Source organism: Arvicanthis niloticus, chromosome 26, assembly GCF_011762505.2.
Source record: "Arvicanthis niloticus isolate mArvNil1 chromosome 26, mArvNil1.pat.X, whole genome shotgun sequence".
Lineage (NCBI taxonomy): Eukaryota > Metazoa > Chordata > Mammalia > Rodentia > Muridae > Arvicanthis > Arvicanthis niloticus.
In genome coordinates, this window is record NC_133434.1 from 22957376 (window position 1) to 22966948 (window position 9573).

General features: G+C 38.0%; 1 non-coding gene across 1 annotated transcript; it reads left to right on the forward strand.

The window, feature by feature from the left end:
* The first annotated feature begins 8171 nt into the window (after positions 1 to 8171).
* LOC143439498 (small nucleolar RNA SNORA17) lies at positions 8172 to 8303 on the forward strand. The gene has a single exon (XR_013107719.1). It is a non-coding gene; the product is annotated as a small nucleolar RNA SNORA17 (small nucleolar RNA).
* The last annotated feature ends 1270 nt before the right edge of the window (positions 8304 to 9573 follow it).

Here is a 9573-nt window from a genome sequence, read left to right on the forward strand (position 1 = left end):
TTTGGATATCAACAGGGTATTAGCTGGCCGTGCACTGTACATTGTGTTGGAAACTATGTCCAAATATGTAGCTGTATTGCAGCTAAAACGCATGGTACAATGTAAGGCAGTTCCCATCTGTAAGACTGCCCAAGGAGAAAAGCAGGTGTACTAAGAAAGATACTGGCAACTTTTAAAGAGCTCTAAACATGAACTGCACTTTACTTGTGCAGTTTGGGTTAAGACGTGTTATTTTGGTTTAGGTATCAATAGACTATTAGCCAGTCATGCACTATTCTTTGTTTTGGAAACTATATCAAAATAAGTAGCTGTATTGCAGGTAAAATGCATGATACAGTGTAAGGCAGTTCCAGTCTGTAAGACTACCCAAAGGGAAAATCATGTGTACTCCTTGAGTTACAGCAACTCTTAGAGAGCTGAAAACACTAAATGAATGTTACTTGTGCAGTTTGCTTTAAGACGTGTTATTTTGATTTGTGTATGAACAGGGTCTTAGCCTGCCATGCACTACTTTGTTTTAGAAGCTATGTCCAAATAACTAGCTGTATTGCAGCTAAAACACATGTTACAATGTGAGGCAGTTCCCTTCTGTAAGACTACCCAAAGAGAAAAGCATGTGTACTCCCTGAATTACAGGCAACACTTAGAGTGCTGAAAAGACTAACTGCATATTGCTTGTACAGTTTGGGATAAGACGTGCCATTTTGATTTGTGTATAAACAATGTATCAGTTAGCCATGCACTGTCCTTTGTTTTAGAAACTCTGTAAAAATAAGTACATGTATTGCAGCTAAAATGCATGATACAATGTAAGGCTGATCCTGTCTGTCAAACTCGACAAGTAGAAAAGCATGTGTACTCCCTGAGATAAAGGCAACACTTAGAGAGCCTAAAATACTATATGCATGTTACTTGTGAAGTTTGTGTTGAGACGTGTTATTTTGATTTTGGTATAAACAGTGTATCAGCTAGCAACCCACTGTTCTTTGTTTTAGATACTATGTAAAAATAAGTACCTGTGTTGCAGCTAAAACTCATGAGCTCCCTTCTGTCAAACTATCCAAGAAGAAAACATGTGTACTCACTGAGTTACAGGTAACACTTAGAGAGCTGAAAAAACTAACTGCATGTTACATGTGCACTTTGGGTTAAGACATGTTATTTTGATTTGGGTATCAACAGGGTATTAGCCAGCCATGCACTGTTCTTTGTTTTGGAAACTATGTCCAAATAAGTAGCTGTATTGCAGCTAAAATGCATGGTACAATGTGAGGCAGTTCCCATCTGTAAGAATGCCCAAGGAGAATAGCAGGTGTACTCCCTAAGATACAGGCAACTCCTAAAGAGCTGTAAACACTAACTGCACGTTACTTCTGCAGTTTGGGTTAAGACCTGTTATTTTGATTTGGTTATCAACACGGTATTAGCCAGCCATGCACTGTTCTTTGTTTTGGAAGCTATGTCCAAATAAGTAGCTGTATGGCTGCTAAAACACATGATACAATGTGAGGCAGTTCCCGTATGTAAGACTACACAAGGAAAAAAGCACGTGTACTCACTGAGATAAAGGCAACTCTTAGAGAGCTGAAAACACTAAATTCACTTTACTTATGCAGCTTGAGTTAAGACGTGCTATTTTTATTTTGATATAAACAGTGTATCAGCTGGCCAAGCCCTGTTCTTTGTTTTAGATACTATGTAAAAATAAGTACCTGTATTGCAGCTAAAACTCATGAGCTCCTTCTGTCAAACTACCCAAGAAGAAAAGTGTGTGTACTCCCTGAGTTACAGGCAACTCTTAGAGAGCTAAAAATACTAACTGCACGTTACTTGTGCAGTTTGGGTTAAGATGTGTTATTTTGATTTGGGTATCAACAGGGTATTAGCCAGCCATGCACTGTTCTTTGTAATGGAAACTATGTCCAAATAAGTATCTGTATTGCAGCTAAAACGCATGATACAATGTAAGGCAGTTCTTGTACGTAAGACTACCCAAAGAGAAAGACATGTGTACTCCCTGAGTTACAGGCAACTCTTAGAGAACTGAAAACACTAACTACAGTTTACTTTTGCAGTTTGGGTTAATATGTTTTATTTTGGTTTGTGTATCAACAGGGTTTTAGCCGGCCATGCACTGAATTTTGTTTTGGAAACTATGTCCAAATAAGTAGCTGTATTGCAGCTAAAATACATGTTACAATGTGAGCTAGTTCCCGTCTGTAAGACTACCCAAAAAGAAAACCACATGTATCTCTGAGTTACAGGCAACTCTTAGAGAACTGAAAACACTAACTGCAAGTCACTTGTGCAGTTTGGGTTAAGAAGTGTTATTTTGATTTGGATATCAACAGGGTATTAGCCGGCCATGCAGTGTTCTTTCTTTTGGAAACTATGTCCAAATAAGTAGGTATATTGCAGCTAAAACACATGATACAATTTAAGGCAGTTCCCAGCGGTAAGACTACACAAGGAGAAAAGCACGTGTACTCCCTAAGATACAGGAAACTCTTAGAAACCTGAAAACACTAACTGCAAGTTACTTGTGCAGTTTGGGTTAAGACGTGTTATTATGATTTGGGTATCAACAGGGTCTTAGCCAGCCATGTACGGTAATTTGTTTTTGAAACTATGTCCAAATAAGTAGCTGTATTGCAACTAAAACACATGATACAATGTAAGGCAGTTCCCATCTTTAAGACTACCTAAGGAAAAAAAGCACATTTACTCACTGAGTTACATGCAACTCTTAGAGAGCTAAAACCACTAACTGCACATTACTTGTGCAGTTTGGGTTACGATGTGTTATTTTGATTTGGGTATCAACAAGGTATTAGCCAGCTATGCACTGTGCTTTGTTTTGGAAACTATGTACAAGGAAGTAGCTATATTGCAACTAAAACGCATGATAAAGTGTAAGGAAGTTCCTGGCTGTACGACTACCTAAGGAGAAAAGCATGTGTACTCACTGAGTTTCAGGCAACTCTTAGAGAGCTGAAAACACTAAATGAATGTTACTTGTGCAGTTTGAGTTAAGACGTGTTATTTTGGTTTGAATATCAACAGGGTATTAGCTGGACATGCACTGTTTTTTGTTTTGGAAACTATGTCCAAATAAGTAGCTGTCTTGCTGTTAAAATGCATGGTACAATGTGAGGCAGTTCCCTTCTGTAAGAATACCCAAGGAGAATAGCATGTGTACTTGCTGAGTTACAGGCAACTCTTAGAGAGCTAAAAACACTAACTGCAAGTTACTTGTACAGTTTGGGTTAAGATGTGTTATTTTGATTTGAGTATCAATAGGGTAGTAGCTGGCCATGCACTGTCCATTGTTTTGGAAAGTATGCCCAAATAAGTAGCTGTATGGCAGTTAAAATGCATGATACAATTTAAGGCAGTTCCCGTATGTAAGACTACCCCAGGAGAAAAGCATGTGTACTCCCTGAGTTACAGGCAACTCTTAGAGAGCTGAAACATTAACTGAATGTTACTTGTGCAGTTTGGGTTAAGACGTGTTATTTTGATTTGGGTATCAAAATATTAGGGTATTAGCCAGCCATGCACTCTTCTTTGTATTGGAAACTATGTCCAAATAAGTAGCTGGCCATGCACCGTTCATGCAGTGTTCATGCACTGTTCAAACTATGCCCAAATAAGTAGCTGTATTGCAGCTAAAATGCATGATACAATATAAGGCAGTTCTCGTATGTAAGACTACCCAAAGAGAAAGGCATGTTTACTATCTGAGTTACAGGCAACTCTTAGAGAACTGAAAACACTAACTGCAGTTCTTTAGATGAATTCATTCTCTAGGTGATGTTCCTAGTAGGAAACATTCTTTTGGTGTTTGTATAAACACTTTTCTACTGCCTAAGTAAATTAAAGCTAAGATATCTTGAGTTATTGAAACTAACACTTTCTTGGTTATTAGCAGAATGAGTACCACCTGAGCATGCATAGTTTACTTGATTTTTGGAGTGTTTCTTAAGTACATTTATATCAGCTGAAATGTACAGTACAATGTAATAAACAACGTTTCTGTGAAGATACATGAAAAGAAACAATACAGTATTGCAAAATTAAGAAAAAGCAATCATTACAAAAACACAATGAATGCATTCTATAGGTGACATTTCTAGTAAAAAACATTATTTTGGTGTTTGTTTAAATACTATTTTACTGGCTAAGTAATTTAAATTTATGATATATTGAGTTATTTAAAACTAACATGTTTCTGGTTATTAGCTGAACAAGTACCAACTGGGCATCCACAGTGCACTTGATTTCTGGATTGTCTCTGTTCAAGTACCTTTATATCAGCTGAAATGCACTGTACAATGTAATGATGAAACTTTCTGTGAATATACTAGAAAAGAAGGGTAAATTAAAAGAAAGCAATTATAAAAAGTAGAACTCACTGAATGTGTTTTAGAGATGAGGTTCCTAGTAAGAAACATTCTTTTGGTGTTGTCATAAACACTTTGTTTCTGTCTAAGTAAATTAAAGCTAAGATATATTGAGTAATTTAAAACTAACACTTTTCTGGTTATTAGCATAATAAGTATCGCCTGAGCTGCATAGTTCACTTGAATAGTGGAGCGTCTCTGTTTAAGTACCTTTATTTCAGATGAAATGCACTGTACAATGTAATGAATAAACTTTCTGTGAGGATACACTAAAAGAAACACAGTTTCCCATAGTAAAAGAAAGCAATTATAAAAAGCAGAATGCAAAAAATAAAAAAAAAAGCAGAATGCATTGAATGCCTTCTATAGGTTATAGTCCTAATAATAAACATTCTTTTGTTGTTGCCATAAATGCGCTTTTTTTTTTTTTGCCTAAGTAATTTTAAGCTATCTTGAGTTATTTAAAGTAACACTTTCCTGGTTATTATCAGAATGAGTACCACCTTGGCATGCATAGTTTACTTGATTTTTGGAGTGCCTGTGTTTATGTGCATTTATTTTAGCTGAAATATACAGTACATTGTAATTAAAAAAAACTTTCTGTGAAGATACATGATAAGAAACATATAGAGTGTTCCTCAATTATAAAAAAGCAATTTTTTAAAAAAAATATGAAATGAATGCATTGAATAGGTGACATTTCTAGTAAGAAACATTATCTTTGTTTTCATGTAACACAAATTACTGCATAAGTAATTTACAGCTAAAGATATATTTAGTTCCTTAAAACTAACACTTTTCATTAGCAGAATGAAAACTACCTGGGCATGCATGGTTCATTTGATTTGGGAGCATAACCTATTAAGTATCTTTGTTTCAGCTGAAATGCACAGTACAGTGTAATGAAGAAACTTTCTGTGGAAATACACGAAAAGAAACACATACAGTATTCCCGAATTAAGAAAAAGCAATTATCAAAAAAATGCAATGAATGCATTCTATAGGTGAAATTCCTAGTAAAAAACATTTTTTGTGTTCGTATAAATAATATTTTACTGCCTAAGTAATTTAAATCTATGATATATTGAGTTATTTAAAACTAACACCTTTCTGGTTATTACCCAACAAGTACCAACTGGGCATCCACAGCTCATTTGATTTGTGGAGCGTTTCTGTTTAAGTACCTTTATATCAGCTAAAATGCACTGTACAATGTAATAAAGAAACTTTCTGTGAAGATACATGAAAAGAAATACATACTTTGTTCATGAAATAAATAAAATCAATTGTAAAAAGCAAAACACATTTAATGCATTCTCCAGGAGACATTCCTAGTAAGAAACATGTTTTTGGTGTTCACATAAACACTCTTTTACTGACTAAGTAATTTAAAGCAAAGATATCTTGAGTTATTTCAAAACTAACACTTTTCTGGTTATTAGCAGAATAAGTACCACCTTGGCATGCCTAGTTTATTTGATTTGTGGTACTCTGGCTGTGTGTTTATGAAAAGTCACCTGTCATTGCCTCACCCATGAAATGGGGACAATTCCTACTCTGTGTCCTGTGCTTGGTAGCCCCAAAAGCCATTCATTTAAATGTATGCTAAGTGCTAACCATGTGTCAGTTAGAGACAAAACTGTGAAGACAGATAAGTTCTTTGCTTCATAGATCTCGTGTTATAATGACAAAGGAAGAAAATGCAAAGAACCCTTAAACACATACATTTCTGTGGGGACAAGTCATGACAGATTTTCCTGTAAACACAGTGATGATGGGGCTGAGTCAGTGCACTGAGGCTAAAGACAAGAAAGGCGCACAGTGATGTGACTGTTGTTACTCTTCATGAGGCCTGGGCTGATCAGCCAAAGCTCAGGAGGCAACTTGTTGATTGGAACCTCAAGATTTACTTGGGGTTCTCCATGAAGAAACACTGGGGACTACAGGGACAAGACAGTCTCACCCAGGATGACATATGCGAAAACCACAGGTCAAGAGAAAAGGAGCTATGCTTGCATAAACTGAGAGAGGACTGGCATGGGGCCACCAGCCAAGTTACTGGACATAAAATTGTGGAAAGAAAGAGCCAATAAGAGAGTTCTGAGAGAGCATATTGGCCTTTGTGGCAAGAGACTGTGGCTGGAGATTTAATGAGGCAATGTGGGTGAAGGAGCACCAAGCTGTATTTTCTCTTCTTCTACCAAAGCATGGCATATCTCCTGCTGCCATTTCCTAGTGTGGCAGGATAAACATTTGGACCCATCCTTCTGTGATTTTCTTCTTTGGATTCTGATTGGTTTGTGTGTGTGTTTGTGTGTGTTTGTGTGTGTGTGTGTGTGTGTGTGTGTGTGTGTGTGTTTGTGTGTGTGTGCGTGTGTGTGTGTGTTCTGTTTAATTAGAACTTTGCAGTTTGTTTTTTTTTCAGACACTAGGCCATGGGTGAAGAAGGTTGGATGCCATCTTTCTTTCAACATTAGCTCTCTATTTACTTTTTATAATTATCTTTCTTATTTACCCAAGCAATATATAATTATTGTGAAATATAGGTGAAATAGAAATTATTAAATGCCAAATAGCCCATTGTGCAGAAATAAACATTAGCATCAGGTTAATGTACACAAATTCTTCTATATGCCCCTTTTAGTCTTTCTTCCCTCATAATTTATGTAATTTACCACCAGGCAAGGAGAGAGCACCATAACAGTAGAATGCCTAAGGAAGTCATTGGCACTTCCTCATTTTTATAGTTTGCAAAATTTCCTAAAAGATGTTGGCTTTAAAATTACCAGCAGAGATTCGTTTTTAAAGAATTATATGTCAAGAAGAAAAGAATTGTATATCTTAGAAAATATATAGTCTATGATATATGTATATATAATATATATATTGCATATCACTGCAATATACAAAAGTCTATATATTTTCTCTAAATATATTTTAGAAACAGGATTTCTTTACTTAGCTGTGGCTGTCCTGGAACTCACTATGTAGACCAAGCCAACCTTGAACTCACAGAGATCTACCACATCTGCCTCTCAAGTGTTGCGATTAAATGTGTATGCCACTATGTACTTAATGTTTCTTTTTTTAACTTCAAAAGTACATTATATAATTGCCTGATTAAATATTTTTTACAAACTTTATGTGGATGAGTGTTTGCCTGAACATACAAGTGTACCCCATGTGTGTCTGGTGACATCAAGGACCAGAGAAGAGCATCAGATCCCATGGAAATTAAGTTCTGGATGGTTGTGAACTACCATGTGGGTGCTGTGAGTCAAACCTTGGCCCTCTGAAAGACCAGGGAATGTTTCTGAGCCATCTCTCTAGCTTCCTAATTAAAGATTATTTGCCTCTTGTTTAAAGTTAACATTAGTGCCAAGCTCTTTAGACAAATTTGAAAACTTGGAGGACTGTGACTCAGTTGATAGCAAGACTTCTGCCTGTGCTGGGGTTGAAGAATCATTATCCTCTTGTTTCCTCTCCTAAGCATTCTTCTAAGGCAATCCTCCACCAGGAAGAGGTTAAAAATAGCTCTAAGTCATTTAAAAACATTTAATAACTTAACAAGTGCATGGAACATGATAGACACTCAAATGTGTGCTATTTTCTCTTATTTCTATTCTCTCCTTTGAACCCAGGAACACAAAAGCTACCTTATTTGTTTTCTCAAATTAGACAAAGAACTTCTGCACCCTCCTGCTCCCCTTCTTACCTACTCTACAACAGTACCACTCTACCAGCTTTATTAGTTCAAAACTAAAATTTCATGCTCCTAAAGGCATTGCAGATATGGTTTCTGAGTCATGTATGGGTCAGTAAGTGGCAGAGAGGAGAGAGGCTATGTCTACACTAAGTGCTCTGACCTATGAACATCTGAACAATTTGTAGCCTAACATTCCCTGAAAAAAAACTGAACTTGAGGTAAACAACAGTCCTGCACCAGGGGACTGTCTTCCAGGACCATGGTGGGATCTTGGCTTGTGTTGCCTTGGCAGTGGAGGGTGGGGTTGGGTACACATCTGGATCCATGACCCTGAAGCAGCAGGGGTCTGTCACCTCCAAAAGCCAAAGGCTGGACAGACATCCCTGGTCTGAGAGCTAGATTTGACCCCTCCCCTAGCCCGACTGCCCACTTACCTTCAGAGCAGTAGGATGAACTAGGGAGAGATAGACTCCTTTCCCCTCCTCCACCACCTGTGGCAGGTGGGAGACTTGTCATGGAGTCATGAAAGCAGGAGAGCTGACCCTGCCTTTCTCCAGCTGTACCACTTGGGAGAGCTGGCCCTGCTCCAGGACAGCAGAACTGGCCCTGGATGTGTGGGTTGTAGATGCACAAGCCTCCAGGACACAAGTGTAGGAGAGCAAGCTCTGCTTCTTGTCTGCCTGGGCAGCAGGGTAGAGCTGGCCCTGGCAGTGAGGGTTGCTGGTAAGCCAGCCCTGAGGGCATGAGGACGGGAGAGTTGGTGGGCTGATGAGCTCAGATACCTCTCAGGGCAGATACGGGCCTTTGAATTGGGCCACTCCAAATCTACCTCATCTATGAACTACTGGAATGGATGAAGGGGCTGGTCCTACAGATCCAAAATTACAGAATCTCCATGACACAGCTGAGAGGAATCCCAGTAAGGTACTGATAGAGTAATAGAAGCCAGAGGCCTTGTACCAGACGAAGTCATTGTAATGAACATTTGCAAGCGAAGAAGTGTGGTCAAAATAGTATACCATGGGACACATTGTGACATATTACAGCTTTCACAATGAAATTATTTTTCTCCTTTGTGGGGGGAGGTTGCAAGGGTGGAGGGTCAGTACAGGAGGAGAGGAAGATGAGTAGGATTGGGATGCATGATGTGAAACTCACAAAGAACCAATAAAAGTTATAAGAAATAAACCAAACTTACTTGCTTAGATAAGTTGCCCTTAATTATAATTAGGTATTTATTATTTTTTAGCAAGCCCTCAACCAGAAATATTTAAACCTAACTTGTTTTGGGAATGGTACTCGGTTTGAGACAAGGATGGCCGGCTGCAAGAACCATGGGTCTAAGTGACCCCAGCAGAGGGATTGTTCAGCAAATGATCTCTAAAGTGATAACCTCTTCCCAGCACTGCAGGCTTAGCATAGGAAAATGGAATTCCCAACAGAAATCACAAAGCTTTCATTTTC